The sequence below is a fragment of the Mirounga leonina genome, unplaced genomic scaffold (assembly GCF_011800145.1).
Source record: "Mirounga leonina isolate KUSES-001 unplaced genomic scaffold, KU_Mleo_1.0 Mir_357, whole genome shotgun sequence".
Lineage (NCBI taxonomy): Eukaryota > Metazoa > Chordata > Mammalia > Carnivora > Phocidae > Mirounga > Mirounga leonina.
In genome coordinates, this window is record NW_023270702.1 from 16834247 (window position 1) to 16851402 (window position 17156).

At 39.4% G+C, this 17156-nt stretch overlaps 1 protein-coding gene and 1 pseudogene across 3 annotated transcripts in view; both read left to right on the forward strand.

The window, feature by feature from the left end:
* The window catches only part of SYNPO2 (synaptopodin 2), a 163253-nt gene that overhangs the window by 42745 nt on the left and 103352 nt on the right, over window positions 1–17156 (forward strand). The window lies entirely within an intron of this gene.
* Window positions 398–17156, forward strand: part of LOC118026987 — a 24377-nt pseudogene continuing 7618 nt past the window's right edge.

A 17156-nucleotide genomic window follows, 5' to 3' on the forward strand; every position in this document is an offset into this window, starting at 1 on the left:
AAAGAAAGAAAGAAAGAAAGAAAGAAAGAAAGAAAGAAAGAAAGAAAAGAAAGAAAAATATCGCAGAGTAAGTGAGGCATAGAAAATGATGTAAGCAAATCAGTGGGATCACAGATTCTCCAGAACCAGGTCTACACCCAATCTATTACTACCCACCTATATACAGTGAATCTCTTTCCATTCCTGTGGCTCATTGAATCTTTGGCTGGGATTGCCAATGCATGCCTCAGGCTTTTATGGAACGCCTAATACAGGGTCAGTCTTATGCATCATTTAAATAATCAGCAAATATTTATTTTTTGGGTGAAAACTCCTTACTCTATCAGTCATTAGTTTGAATTTATTGAGGTACATGGGCTTTTTATTCCCCCTTGAATTAAACCCTTCACTGCTCAACATGTCTATAGGTTTGAAAACCACTCTGTTTCTAGTACTCATTTTGGAAGGTGAATCTAGCACAGTGGAGCATAAGTAAGTGTGTTAGGGGCTGTAAATCATTTGACTTTGTGTAATCTTTTCCCTCTGTGGGTTATCTTTTTTCCCTGACCCAAATGGTTTCCAAGCAGACTTCTAATAATATGCTTCCAACTATTTATAAGAGTTTTCACTTCAAAGATCTCAGAATGTTCAAAAATAGATGAGAGTGTTTTCTTTGACGTATCTGTTCTGAGATAGAGGCAGCATTGATCCACAGGGGATAAGGTAGCATGTAGAGTGGGATTCAAAGAAGAGTCTGGTTTAGAAGAAGTGCTCTGAAAAGTGTCTCATCCTTGCTGTCAAAAATATAGAGCCAAGGGGCACCTGGGTGGCTCAGTTGTTAAGTGTCTGCCTTCAGCTCGGGTCATGATCCCGGGGTCCTGGGATCGAGCCCCGCATCGGGCTCCCTGCTTGGCGGGAAGCCTGCTTCTCCCTCTCCCCCACTTGTGTTTCCTCTCTCGCTGTGTCGCTCTCTGTCAAATAAATAAATAAAATCTTTAAAAAATATATAGAGCCAAGAGTTTTGAGGTTGTAAATATACTTGTTTATATGTGATGGGTTATTATTTTTTTTAAGATTTTATTTATTTGAGAGAGAGAGAAAGAGAGCGCATGAGCAGGGGGGAAGGGGCAATCTATAGAATAAAAATACTGCTTTGTGTAAAAGGATTATGACAGTGTATAGATTTTCACTGTCAGACACCTTCCTTTGGGTAAATATTTATATGAAACGAGGCACAGAATTTAAAATAGCCCTAAAGAAGCTGCATACTCTCCTTGACAACAACAACAACAAAAAAGTTTGTGTATTAACAGTTAGTTTAACAGTGTCTGGCATAGAGAAATAAAGACAAAAATATACTTTGGTCCCGTAATATTTATAGCCTTGCCAGTTTAACCATTGTGCCCTATTTAGGAATATTTTTTGAGTGAGCTTTATTTTCATGTCCAAGAACCCAGTCATAAGTTGGTGGCAGCTCAGTCTGCAAAAAGCAACAGAATACACTTCTACGCTCTTCTATGAAGGACAGAGAGGGAACTCACGTTGTAGAAATCTTAAATTCTTGCACATCCTGACATAGAAGACACCGGTAACAATGGAACAGCCACTTGGAAATGCTGTGTTATGCTTAATATGCTTTTGTAATAAACATTGTGTTCATGAGTTTATAAATGAGAAAAGCAAGAGATTCCATTCTGCAATTCTGAGTAATGCATAGCCACATAGGGCAGCAACTTGTTTGTAGGCACTCCCATTGTTCGAGAATGAGCTGCTACACATAATGTGCATATTCCAGATAGCTGGAAGCTCAGCTAACATGCGTAATCACATTTTGAATCTTTCCAACATTTATATAACCTCTGCTTTAAAAGCTAAAAACTAAAAATAATTTCCATTGTGCTATAAATCTATCAAAAATATACACATATTCTCTTGGCTTACTCCAAGTTCCACCTGTCATAATTTAGCCTCCTTGGAGACTCCACGTTCTCACACAAACATCACTTTCTGATTTGTATTGTGTCAAAATTTGTGAGCATGTTGGCACTTACACTGAAGTCCACTAAACTGCCACATACAAAGCTTTTTAGCGTCTTCTCTTTCACTTTTAAGCTCTGTCACTTTTCCTTTCTTTTCTTTTTTAAAGATTTTATTTATTTGCCAGAGAGAGAGAGAGAGCACAAGCAGGGGGAATGGCAGGCAGAGGAAGAAGCAGGTTCCCCACTAGGCAAGGAGCCCGATGCGGGACTCAATCCCAGGACCCTGGGATCATGACCTGAGCCGAAGGCAGACACTTGACGGTCTGAGCCACCCAGGCGTCCCTAAGCTCTGTCACTTTTAAGTGCTCTGTCAGTGAGGGGGAGTATGTGTGCCTCTGGTTCCAGACCCCCTCTGTTTTTAATCACCTGTGGGTTAGAAAATACATTAGAATTATTTCCAAAATAAGAGTAAATTGGCTTCAAGTGATTACATAAGGACTACCTTACGCATCAAGCATGAGAACTTACTTTTCTTCTTTGATTCAACAAAGGCAGATTGAACGCCTACCATGTGCTCATTATTGGACTGGGGACACAGTGGTAAGAATGGTCTCTGCCATCGGGGGGACATGCATCTGCTGAGACCCATACTGTAACTGAGGAGGGACCCTTATTCCTACCTGGGGGTTGTCAGAGAAAGCACCACAAAAGAGGCAGTGCTTGAAGGTGAGTTTTCAACAAAGAATCCAGACAGAATAGTTTCTCAGATGAATAAGGTAGTGATGATGGGCTGAAGCTGGAAGGAGATAGAGGAGTAAGAGTTCCAGGCAAAAGTTTGCCCTCCTGCCTGTCCTGTCACTCCAACTCAGTCTCCCCTGATGGCTCCTCTTCTTCCCGTTGATTAATGTGGATGTTTTTCTGGCTTCTAACTGAACTCTTTTCCTGTCATTCAGCTCACTCTTCCAGCGTCATTCATAGCTGACATTTCTATATCTTGGAGATGACTTTTCAATTATTTAGACTTGATTTTTTCAGTGTTCTATCTCTAGAGCATCATCTCTTCTCATTCCAGACCATCATATCCAAAGGAATGCTGGACATTTGTTTTTGTGTCTGACAGACATCTCAAGTTCAACCTCCCCCCAAATCTGATTCTCCCCCTGGGTGATTTATTTCAGTGAAAGGAACTACTAGACCCATTTAACCAATTCTTTAAGCCAGAAATCTTGGCTTCTTCCTTGCTCCTTTCTTTCAATTCAGCAATGCTGTTCGGTTCTTCTTGAACATCTTTTTAATTTAGCAACTTCTGTTCATTCCCAGTCACCAATTTCATTCAGGACACTATCAATCTTTTCCTATATTGCTTAAAAAACCTACTAACTGGGGGCACCTGGGTGGCTCAGTCAGTTAAACGTCTGCCTTTGGCTCAGGTCATGATCCTGGGGTCCTGGGATGGAGCCCCGCGTGGGGCTGCCTGCTCAGCGGGGAGTCGGCTTCTCCCTCTCCCTCTGCCTGCCGCTCCCCCTGCTTGTGTTCTCTCTGTCTGTCAAATAAGTAAATAAAATCTTAAAAAAAAAAAAAAGGTATGACTTTAAGTTAACATAAGTGATGTGGGGGAAGGGAACAATCATTCATATAGAGCTTATAACTCCAAAATGGCTCTCTTTAAATTGGAGTTGCTTTCTCAAGACAACATGCTGCCCTCGGTCAAAGCAATGCTGTCACACCTTTTTGGAACTATCATGGTCTTCTGAATAACATTAGGAGTTGCAAACGTGCAAATATTGCCCTCTAAGGCAAGAGTTTGATTTTAGGAAACATATCAAGTTTTTAGGAACAGCATATGGCAAATAAGGAAAATAATCCATGTTCCTAGTGCCATGTTCATAAAAATTGAAGATGGGCTGTAAATTAAATAAATTAAATAAATCTGATGGGCTGTAAATTAAATAAATCTGACTCTAAAGGCAATTCCAAAAGGAGTTTAGAAATGTCTTGAGCTAAGTCAACATCAAACTTGAGTGAGTTTGCAGGAGGAATGCTCAAATTGAGATGTGAGTGTTCACAAAGCATTACTTGATGGTCATGTTGCTTTTAGTACCGCAGACGGGTAGAAGTAGCACCAAGTTTGTGTACAACTGAATTTCTGATAGAGCAAAAATGTTTAGGACAGGTCTTATTACACTTTTTATATGTTAAAGTTTAATTTTTAAGCTGTGACCCCACATTTCAGAATTGGAATTTCTACAACAGGCAAGGGGGTATTTATCTTTAAGTTTTTTCCTCGGATGATAGCCTTACTTTGGCCGTCTAGGCCTGATCTAGAACAGGTTTTCAGTGTCAAATCAAGATCATGTTTAGGGTACTTGAGGATAGATTGGTGTTATAATGGAAGAATTGATGAAATTACAAGTCCACCCCTAGTACTGATGCATCACAGTTTGCCTAAGACTGTCCCGATTTTAAACCCGAAAGTCTCGCTTCCTGGGAAACCCGTCAGTCCTGGGCAAATCAAGACAGTTACCCACTCCCAGCTTCTCAGCTAACTCCTCCATTCTTTTTGGACTATTTGCAGTGAAAACGAAACAATGACTCTTCATCGTAAACAAAGGACAGGACACATACATCTTGGGAGTAGCATAGCAACTCAACTCAAACAGCAACATAATTTAGCTGAAAGTAGGTTGGGCTAATCACTAACTTTTATGCTGATTCAACTGAAATCAAATTCTACTTTATGGTGATGTCTAAGGCCATGTTTTACTAATCAATAACAGCAACAATTACAAGGATAGTAATACAGTTGTAGAAGTTTTACCCATCATGCTTACCATATTTGTTGTGGTTCTTGAGTGGAGATATTTTGACAACTTATGTCCTTGGGCAAAGAAATAATTGGCTTATTTAGTTCTTCAAAGGCTTTGTAAGTAGACCTAACAATTATCCATGATGCCTGAAAAATAAATTATGGTGGAGTTTGAGTTAACATTAAAGATGTACATCATTGAGGGAGAATTTAGGGCTCTACAGATAGGAGAAAGCACTGAAGTCAGGAGGAGTTGTGTTTGTGTCCTGCGTTGCCATTTACCAGGGTATAACTTTGAATTAGTTGCTCTAAACCTCAGCTTCTTCATAAAACAAACAATAGGGACAATTATGGTACTGGTCTCCTGGAATTGCTGTTTATTAAATGATAATGAATGTATAATACTTAATGCTGTGCCCAGAACATAGGAAGGATTCAAGAAATGTAAGCTATGATTATTTGCACCTACCACAGGTTTCGATAGTAATGTATTCTGGCTATATTTTGAGTCATGTTGTCTCTTTAATCTCTTATTTCCTATCCATTACTCTGCAGAAGGATCATGTTTTTAAAATATACAAAGAGCACAGAGAATTCTGATAAAAGACGTTTTACTATATATCAGTCTAGGTTCCAAAATCAGTGTAGTGTTACTATAGGAGAATATTGATAGAAATTAATCACCCATGACATAAAACTCTTTGCAATTGTCTCCAAAACAAGATGAGTTAAAGAAAAAAAGAAATTATAAAAACTAAACCTGCACAATTAAAAGAAAAAAAAAGACTTGAATTAGTAACATTGGAATCAAATTTGAACTATTCTCAAGTATACCTTACAATGACGTTATGTATATCTTTAGTTTATCTTGCAAGGCAGGACGCATCAAAACATATGTTACTTGGAACAAGAAAGTAAGATCTGTTATTCATATCTATTAAGCTAAAGATGTTAGAAACCAAGACATGACATTCCAAGGTAGTTGCTACACAGGTTATTTTATTTTATTTTATTTTATTTTATTTTATTTTATTTATTTGAGAGAGCATGCATGCAGGGGGAGGGGCAGAGGGAGAAGGAGAATCTGGTTCCCCGCTGAGCAGGGACCCTGATATGGGGCTTGATGTGGGGCTTGATGTGGGGCTTGATCCCAGGACCCTGGGATCGTAACCTGAGCCAAAGGCAAACGCTTAACTGATTGAGCCACCTACGCGCCCCACTCTGCAGGTTTTAAAAAGTAAGATGATATGCCCCAAATTCTCCTATTTAGCTATCTTCCAAAGTTCCTTGATCTATTGAATTCAAACTTAGAGTGTTGCATATATGGGCTCAAAATAATCAACAATTTCTCTCTCCCGAGTTTCTCTTATAGCTGGTTTGAAAGCAGCTCTTTGACTGAATAGTTTAACACTCTCTTGAAAAACACTAATCTGAAAATACCTGGGGAGAGCAAGATGTGTCCATTGTATGGCATTGTAGATAAAGGTAGGTTGAGATCACGTGGTCATCTACCAAGCTAATCAGAGGCCGACTGAAAGAAAAGGAAAGGGAAGGGTAGGCACATAAAGCAACTTCCATCCAGAAAGTTCCCTACATAAAATACTGTAAGTAGGTCCAGATGCCATAAGTGTAAAAATATGTGTTCTTCTGCAGTGTATATGGGCTTTATTTTCTGTGTGAGACCTGACATTAGAAAGAAAGGTAAGACATGGAGTAGAAACAACACTTTCTTGCCAAGTGAGGGCTCAAGGTGTGCTGTTTGGTAAATTCCAGTGCTATTATGAAAACAGTTGACAGATGATTAGGAGAGGTCACTGACTTTCTTGTTCTTTTTGTGACCCAGTTTTAGAAAACTGCTACCCAAAAAGAAGAGAACAGCTATCAAAGGATGTTACAGTCTGGCGATCAGGTCCTGGCTTAGGCTCTGCCTTCCTCGATGAGCCCATATATATCACTGCTCACTCTCCATTGCATTCTAACTATACAATTAAAACAGTAATTGGTTATTCCTTTTATGTTCTTTAAACTTTATTTGAATTGCTACAATACATTTTATGTCTTCATTAATGTTGTTGTAGATTGTAAAATGTTAGAAAATTACACTAAAATGTGTTAGTCTCCTTCTGGTTTCCCTCTAACGTTGCCCATCCATTATGAAATAGTTTGGCACGTTCTCTTTTCTAAATCATTTATATAAAGTGTAGAGAGAATTATATGACTATTTCAAGAATAAAATCAATGAAAGGCTTTTATGTTTCTGTAAAAATCAGTATGATTAAGGGAAATCCATTTAGGCTAGGACTTTTGGGTCAAGTACTTCGAGTTGACCAATTTTTTACTGAATTGATTGTCTTGCTCTTGTGTAGCTAAGAATTTTGAACAAATACCTTTCTACCCTCTCTTCTATCAAGATGAATTTTTTTGCTATTTAAAACCTGGTGTTTCAGGTTTTTTTTTTTTTTTAAATCACATATGTGCTAGGCTTCCAGTCAGTTTAATTCATCTTTAAGCAGATTGACTTAATTCTACAAACTTCAGAGTCTCTCGTGATAAACTTCTCCATCATCTCTGTATTATCTCTTTTGCAACCAGATGGGGAAAATGGTTTACATCAGGCACAATATATATTTGAACAATAAGGTCACAAGCAGAGTTACATTACCTTTTATGGGCAGGGAGACATGTAATGTGTTGCAGCCTTCTCTTTTAAGCTATGTAGCAAATCTGACACAGCACTTTGTTTTTATGCCTGGATTCCCATACGATCTTAGTTTCTAAGCTCATTCACGTCAACCTGAGCCTTATTTAAAGTAGCATTTCCTCTTGAAGTGTAGAGCGGGAGGATGGCCTTCAGTTCCAGCCGTCCTAAATTTGATTAAAGCCACCTGAAATAAGTTTATTGTCTCACATTCTGCTTTTTATCCTCTGGGATCTTCAGCATTCTCTGCCCTGTAAGGACAGAATCAGTATTATATTAATAAGTCCCGGACCTGAAAAAGTAATCATCACACTTCTGCTTTAGGATCTATTCCTGTGTTAGAGGGCAATTTTAAACTATATGTAAAAGTAAAACAATAATGAAAACAACTTAAGGGGATGAAATAGTTTAATTCTAGCATGTGGGATACATTTTAAGTTCTAGTAGGAAGTGCTACCATGGCACTGTACATATATAATTTTAGAAGAACAGCGTAGGTCAGGAATTGGCATGATTTAAGTGATACCAAGAGACAGGATACCATTATTACCATCGCCTAAATTGCTTTTGGTTTAATGTCACCCTAGCTTTGGGACCTGATTAATGTTTGGTATTTCTAGCAAAACATAAAGAATTTTACTTGTCTATAATGGTCCAAAAGGAAATTTCTTTGGCTAGTTAACCCTATAAGCAAAAGAAAACAAAAACAAAAACCCTCATTTCTTCCCTCCCTCTCTGTAGAATTTGTTTAAAGAGAGGTTCAAAGTGGTTGGTTTAGAGCCCTGGCTGGTTTAATATAACCAACTGTGATTTATGAAAGATGGAACTTTTTAAAATTGGTTGAGTGCACTAATATGATCCAGGTTGTTAAGATCCTTGTTCATAAGAATCAAGAACAAATTAATCAAGTACAGGATAAAAATTAGCAGTAGGAATGAAAGGTCACTTTTCTTGAGAAGAATAGAAGTGGTCGGAGGGGGCACGCCTGGGTGGCTCAGTCAGTTAAGCGTCCAACTCTTGATTTAGGCTCAGGTCATGATCTCAGGGTCCTGGGGTTGAGCCCCAAGTCTGGCTCTGTACTCAGCGGGGAGTCTGCTTGTCCCTCTCCCTCTGCTCCTACCCCTGCCCCAGCTCTCTTTCTCTCTCTCAAATAAATAAATAAATCTTAAAAAAAAAAAAAAAGCGGTTGGGACATAAAGTGCTTGAGAGCCAGGTTTTATCACAGTGATTCTCAAACTTCAGAGTGTGTTGCAATGACCTGGTAGGCTTGTTAAACTAGATCGCACTGTCCCCCCAAACTTCTGATTCAGTAGGTCTGGGGTAAGGTCTGATAATTGGCATTTCTAACAAGTTCTAAGGTCTGTACTTTGAAAATTACTGTTTTACCCAACCAGGCCCTCCTGGAGTCAGAGGCCAAATGGTGCTCTCCTGCCAGCACTCTTAGGCCTGGGTAACATCCCTGTGCTGACCCCAAAATGAAAAGGGGGGATTTTCTCCTTTGAATGCCATGTTCTTGGAATTGTGATCATGGCTTACTTCCTCTTTTTATTCCAGAAGTATTTTCTCCACTACATCCATCTCCTGACTGTGCATGGGGTATCCATAACAAATGTACAAGGTTTTTTTTTTTACAGTGTGAAAGAATCGATGTATGTAATCAAGGTAATTGTAAACATACCATGTCCTGTTACTCGATTCGCTTGTCACAGCTTAACACATGGAGTAGCGCTTAGACTTGTCCTCTTTGCTTAGCAGTTGAAGGATCTTTTTTATCCAGCCCCCCCAGAGAGCTTTAAAATAACAAAGCCTGGGTCCCATCTCAGACATATGACGTAAAAATCGCTAAGTGGGGGCTTGGCAATTAAAAGCCTTTGGGATAGTTCTAATGTGCAGCCAGGGTTCAGACCAGTGGTAACCCTGACCATGTCTTCTCACTGGTTATCAGTGGGGTGATATCACCCTCACAGGGGTGAAAATTAGTTCTTGGGGGGCAAAATATATCTTAGGTATTATAATGGCTTGTGGACCCCCAAAGGCCACAGTACATCACAGATGTATAGTATGTCTATAGTATTAGCATTTCATGGGGATGGGGGCAAAGTAGGAGAAAAAGATTCTTTAGGAAGTGATCATGAAAACGGGTTGATAAATACTGCCCTAACCCTGAAAGACTGCTGTGAGTTTCTGGTAAAAAAAAAACAAACTCCCTACCAATGTGTTACTTCTAAAACGCAACACGAATCTAGTCGAGTGCTCTTGCAGACACACTGGTAGGGAATTTTTTTTTTTTTTTTTAATTCTCTTACCTGTTGATCATCTAGCGAGGTACTTTTACATGTATTATTGAGTTAATCCTCATTGCCCTGTTATTTTTCCTTTAGAATATGCATCAAAATTATATTTAGTTTTGCTTGATTCTGGCTTCACTCCTTTTTCAAAGTATTTTATAATGAAAATAATTACTGTCTTCATGAGGCTTAGTGAAAAGTTCCATCGGAAGCTGGGAGGCAACCAGATGGCTTCAGACTGCTTTCACTCTAAACCATTATCAAATGCATTGAATCCATTTTGGAAAACATAACATTCCATTAGAAGAAATCGCAAAAGCAAGCAACCTCTATACCCTCGTCTCAATACTGTTATTTTTCTAAGGAAGTCTAGAAAATTACCATTTCATTAATTTGTACTACTACAGTTTTCAGAGTATAACTTGACATAAAATGGGCAAATATTTAAAATACCTATGGTTGCATATGCTCTTTTGCTATTTGCAAGGGTACAAGATTGTTTTAAAAGGTACCCAGGATTTTGTTATTCAAGTATGGTGAGGCCAACAAATCAGGAGACGATCACCATTAAAAAGGTTGTTGTTACAGGTCCCAAGAGGAAGGGACACGTCAAGCCATGAAAGCCCACAGGGGAAGAGCGGGGGTTGGTCAGGAGGCAGAAGGAGACAGGGGAGAATGTGGGCAAAAGCCTTTAGTGTGGTTTCCCAGGTAAGGAATGGGCAAGGCAAGGTGAGCAGGTTTAGGGTTGGATAGTTTGAATCATCTGTGTGCTGTAGGCTATAGTGGTGGGAGAAGGAGGGGTGGTTCCTATTGTCTGGGACTTCGGCCTCGAGATGATTAGGAGCAAAGGAATATTCCTTCCTGGAGTGCCAAACAGAGGAGGAAGAGGGGTTTTGGACTCTGGATTGGTTGGTTTGTACATCAAAGGGGTGCTCAAATGCAAAGCAAGTTGTTTACTATCTCTGGGAATTAGTCAACCTGGGAAAGGGTGCTTCTGCTAGTTGGTAAAACCTCAGATGTCAGAGCATCAGGAACACAGAAAATTAAAAAAATATAGTTAATACAAAGTTGTGTCCCAGAAACTCAGAGCTGTAAACTAGCTTGGTTGTGGAAAAGGAGGAAGATATTTGAATGTTGTAAAAATCATGTAACCAGACACGATTAAGTCTTCCAGTCTATTTCTATACAAGGAGAGAGTTTTAACCAAGTGTGAAGATGTTCACATCTTCCTGATACTGTATACATAAATCAAGAAAAGCCACTTGTCCCGAACAGTGAGACTGTTGGCGAGAGGAAGCCCATGGCAGGAGGAGTTGATGGACATTATGGCCTGGATAATTCTACGACCCGTCTTATTCCCTGTGTGCTTGCCTCGTGCAGACACAGTGTGTGCAGATGGAAGTCAGAGCAGACACTCTGTTACCAGACAATAGCAATACATGAAGAGACAGCAAGTGTGTTGGGACCCAACCGTGAAAATCTATGGCTTCAGAATAGGACTTTATTATTGCTGTAGTGGTTCTCTTTACTGTTAACAGGAGGAAGGCAGCACTGTGTCCTGAAAAGAAACTGCGCTGTGTAGTAAAGGAAGCCAGGGCTGAAATTCTAAGTCAGCTCTTCACTAGCTACATAAGCTTGGACTACAGATGTTACTTCTCTGGACTTGGGTTTTTTTCTTTTCTTAAAGATTTTATTTATTTCTTTGAGAGAGAGACAGAGAGACACCTTGAGCAGGGGGAGAGGGAGAGGGAGAGAGACAAGCAGACTCCCTGCTGAGTGGGGAGCCCCGTGTGGGGCTCGATCCCAGGACCCTGAGATCATGACCTGAGCCGAAGGCAGACGCTTAACTGACTGAGACACCCAGGCGCCCCATAGACTTGGGGGGGGTTTCATCACAAAATGCAAATTATATCTATTCTTGAGATTGGAAACAACCGAGAAGTAAAACATAGGAAACAGATGAAGATTTAAATATAAACTTAAAAAAACAAACTAAAGTAAGATGAATTTGAGGATGTGGCTAAGATGTGTAGCCATAATGAGCTTCTTTAATATTTCACCCCAGAATTAAACTTCCTCACCCAGTCTCAGGCAAAGCTTGGAGAGAGCCCATTCTTTCAAACTTATCCAAGGACTAGCTGAGAATGCATCCTGAGGGAGGGTTCTTGGGGCAGGAAGAACCAGAGGGGGCTGACTTCATCGAGGCTTGCTCAGTACCTCCTCCCAGTCTCAAGGATCAGGGAGGGCACATGCCCCTGCTTAAAGAGTGAGTGAGGAGGGGTGAGAGAGGAGACAGTAGGTCCCCACCTCCTTGCTCTGGAAAAAGTACAAGTGGGGACTGGAAATCCCCCTTCACTGCTTCGAGGATTCTTATGAAGAGAGATTATAGATAAAATATGCAAGAGGCCTAGCCAGAAAGTAAGCATTTTAAATGAAAGAGATAGATAAATTGATCAAGACTTCACTTAGCACATATGGATTATTCCTTCTCCTGATACTGAAATTCAGTGAAACGGCTGTCTTTTTTGTCTTTATTTTTTTTCTTATACAATACCCAAGAGTAAGTTTTTTAATTTATGAGAAAAGGGGATGTACTGTCTGAATCCAAGTTACTTGTAATTATGTATTCTGAATTACCTCATATGATTCTCAAATTCCATTCCAGTAAGATTGCAGATTGGTGAAAATGCCAGAAATAATGTAATAGCAATTTTAAACATGAGTATTAAATTGTACCGTTCCATTATTCTTGTTGGTATTTTAATTGATCGCTTTGGATGGTAGATATTTAATTCATCTTTCCACATAGAACAAATTAGCACAGTCTTCATTAATACATGTACAGGTCGTCAGCAAACGAGAACTTTTCCAACAATGATACTAAAACAGACTATTTATTAAGTGCTTTATCTGTCAGGCATTGTGCCAGGTGCTTTATAAAGCTTTAGTCCTAATTGTTTACCAACTCTAGAAGGAATTATTATTACCCCAATTCTACGAAGGAGAAAACTGAAATTCAGAGAGTTTGAGTCATTTCCCCAAAGTTATACAGATTGAAAGTTGTAAAGTCAGAATTCCAACTCAGAATCCAGTAAAGCCCACATTCTTCCCTTTAAATATGTCCTTGGTGTCCCCCTGGGAAAAAACTTCATGTGAAAAGAGAAAAAAATAACGTTGTGGTTCCATTAGCATAACTAACAGAAGTGACCTTGGAACTTCACTTAGTGAAAGTATAATGAAGACGGAAGACAGCCTTTTTTAACCCTCACATATTATTTTAAACACATTACTTATTTTCAGCTAAAATGTTTGGTTGATTATCCAAACTGTGTTGAGAGTTCAGGGAAATATGAAACAAGGGTTTTTTTGTTTTTTGGGTTTTTTTTTTGCATTGATTCTAATTTGAAGCTTTTAATGGGCACACCATTGGTTTATAATATCTCGTACTTCTCTCTTCTTATGGCTTCATCACACTTGGGGCAGGTTAGGTGCTTGTTAAATATTCACGGACTACTTGGATGTGCTAATTAACAATTAAAGACATGGGGTTCTTAGAAATGAGTGCTAGAGGTATCAACTTCAGGCAAGAAAAGGAGAGATTCTGCAGAACCCAACCTTTCTCCCAACTATAGCCATTCCTTTTGAAAATTAAAAATTGCTCATAATTGTACACATCACGAGGCTTTCAACACTTTGTACCATATAGAATATGTTATTATATTTCCATAATTTGCATGTATAACGGCCAAACCACCATGCTTATTATAGATTCCTAGGAATTAATATAGACGGCCAAGGATCACCAAAGTGAAGATCATAAGCAAGCATGAGATTGAGTGCTGATGAGCTCCACAGAGAATCAGGGATACTGATCTCCCTTGGTCCTCTCCAGTGAATTTTCCTCTAACAAAGCTGGACCCCTCTGGGCTTGGTGAGGAATGGATCAACCCCTCCCACTGGTCTCCTTTCCCCCTCACTCCTCCCAGAAAGCCAGGATTCCTCCCAGGTGCTCGCCCCTCCTGACAAATAGCCCATGTCTGTCTACACAGCGACTGCTGCTCTCTCTTCAGATCCTGTACCTACCTTCTCTTCAGCTATTACCAATTACATACGCTCTTTTCATACAGGATTTACTTGCTAGTAAAATCACAGTTTTATTTCAGTTTTTAAAAAATATTTAGGGATGTGTGGGTGGCTCAATCGTTAAGCGTCTGCCTTCAGCTCAGGTCATGATCCCAGCGTCCTGGGATAGAGCCCAGAATCAGGCTCCCTGCTCAGCAGGAAGCCTGCTTCTCCCTCTGCCCCTCCCCCTGCTCATTCTTTCTCTCTCACTTGCTCACTCTTTCTCTCTCAAATAAATAAAATCTTTTAAAAAATATTTAAATATATGGATTTCCATGTAATCGTATCCTATAGTCTGTACATATCTTTAAAACAAAAAAAGATGCCTTAAAAACTAACACTTCACCTATAGATGTACCTTAAAGTCTTCATTATTCAACAGTGGGGGCTTTTCCCCAGTTTCTGTCTGTCTTTTTTTTTTTTTTTTAACTTTGGGAAGATTATTCATGGGGAAAGTCCTAGGACTTATTTCCAAACTAAACACAAATTATAATACAAAGCACACTTATATATAGACTCATCACTGCCGTGTAGGGAATATGTATGTCTCAAATGTGGAAGTATATTCAACTAAAAATGGGCATTTCTGGGCTAATGAAAGTCTTGTCTGAAAGTAAGTGTGCAGCCCATCTCTCTGTCCCAGAAGAACGCTTACATTCAGTCTGGAAGAGAATGAGCAGCTGAAGCAACCCTAGGCATAAAACTGAGCTAGAGGGGAACATATATATATATTCTTGAAATGGATGGTATTTCTACCATCTTCCCAGATTAATAGGTGAGTTGATCAACTGTCCTTCAGCATATAGATATAGAAATGAATATAAATATATGTGTATAGATATATCAGCATGTGTGTGTATAGATCTCTCTCTCTCTCTCTCTCTCTCTATATATATATATATACACACACACACACACACACTGGGAAATATGCAAGGAAGAATAACAGCTAACACTTCCAAAGTATGTACAATGTGCCCGGCATTGTCTAAGCACCTTATGTATATTATACTCATTTCATCCTCACGATAAGTCTATGAGGGAAGTATGATATTGTTCTCAGTTTTACAGATGAGGAAGCTGATGCATAAGCAAATACATTTCCCAAGATCACACAGGTAGTAAGTGATGGACTTGAACCCAAAGAGTCTGGCTCTAGTCTTCATGCTCTTTTCCACCAGGCCAAACTGCCTCTGTCCTCAGAGAAGGTAGAACATGATAGGAAGTGTAAATCATCACATATGAAATGCGAAATGCCTCCATTCCACAACACGAAGCATCCCCCAACAGTGTGTGCCTAGATGGCGCGTGGACCCTGGGGCAGGGGTAGCTGCAAGTTGGCAATGTCGGTTTCCCAGCCATCTTACTGTGGACTGACATAACCAGGAGAAGCTTCTTAGGAAGGCACGAATTGACTTTGGGCCTTCTTCAGTGGAAGAATTGGATGAGAGAAGCAGAAAACAGCCTTCTAAGGGGGAGAAAGGACTTGGGCCACTGTTCAGGGACCGAAATGCACAAAGCTTAAAGAGGAGCTGCAGGAAGGCCAGTCTGCTCAAAGCAACAGGGTCAACTAGAGAAAGATGGGAGATGTATTAGAAAGGCTACTTAAATCCAGATGTTACAAGGGTATGACTATCAGGCAAAGAATTTGGGCTTCATTTCATAGATAAAGTGGCGTCGTCTTAAGAGGTCAAGATCAAGAATGGGAAAGTGAAAAAACAGGATTTGGGGAATATTAATCTGGCAACCATGTGCAAGACTAATAGAAGGGATAGTTAAAAAGGGAAGCAGGGCCTTACTCAGGAATTTGTATATTTTTCAAGATGAGGGCCGAAATTCAATAGGTATGTTTTAAATAAATAAAAAGGAAGGATGGCATAAATCTGGAAATATTACTAAGAAAATATCAGTAGGAGTGGTCTGAATGGTTAAGGAAACCCAAGGGAAAACATCAAAGATTATTTCAAAGGTTTTAAATGTGAGTAACACAAAGTACGATGGAGTCCATGTGAGAAGAAGATACAAACTGAAATGAGAAGAGAGATTATTTGTATTTCATCATAATCAAAATTATTCCTGATTGGGTAAGTCAATTCTCACTCAGCCAACCAATCAGTAATGCTTACTGAGCATGCGTATTCAGGACACAAGAGGAAGGAAGCTTGGTGGGAGAGGTAGAGGCAAGTGTAACTCACAGTAAAAAAGACTGTAGAGCTTGGGTGATCTTAGCTCTAATTTCCTTTTCTTTTGGTACATGGACAATAGATGTAGGAAGGTGACATGGTGATAACAAGCTTATGGACTCACACAATAGATCCCAGGAGTGTCCTGATAAATTTCATCTATGGAATGGATTTTTGAACTGTGGTCTTTATTTTTTTTTTAAATTTTATTATGTTATGTTAGTCACCATACAATACATCATTAGTTTTTGATGTGGTGACCCACGATCCATTGTTTTCATATAACACCCAGTGCTCCATGCAGTATATGCCCTCTTTAATACCCATCACCAGGCTAACCAATCCCCCCACCCCCCTCCCCTCTAGAACCCTCAGTTTGTTTCTCAGAGTCCATAGTCTCTCATGGTTCATCTCTCCCTCCGATTTCTGTCCCTTCATTTTTCCCTTCCTTCTCCTAATGTCCTCCATGCTATTCCTTATGTTCCACAAATAAGTGAAACCATATGATAATTGACTTTCTCTGCTTGACTTATTTCACTTAGCATAATCTCCTCTAGTCCCATCCATGTTGATATAAAAGTTGGGTATTCATCCTTTCTGATGGCTGAGTAATATTCCATTGTATATATGTACCACATCTTCTTTATCCATTCTTCTGTTGAAAGGCATCTGTGGTCTTTATTTAGAAAACCCAATCCCCCTAAACACGGGAGGTTCCTCCCAAGGGAAGTTCACTGTGATCTTCCATGGCAGGGACCTCCTGGGTGCTTCTGATTTGAAAGGCTCTTGAGAATCAGTGAAGAGAATTAGGAAGTGCGCTGGGGTCCATCAACACACCAACCCAGGAAATCAGAGGCCAGATCTCACATCTCTCTGGCCTTTGGTCAGTATGTAAGAGCATGTGCTTGGGAATTAGATCTGGATTCAAACCCTAGCTCCTCCATTTATCAGAATTATGATTTGGAAAGTCATTTAATCATTTATCATCTATAAAGATGGAAGTAATAACCCTATATCAATGTTTACTGTTAAATGCTCTGTTCATGTGACACACTTATTTTATTTTATTTTATTTTATTTTATTTTATTTTATTTTATTTT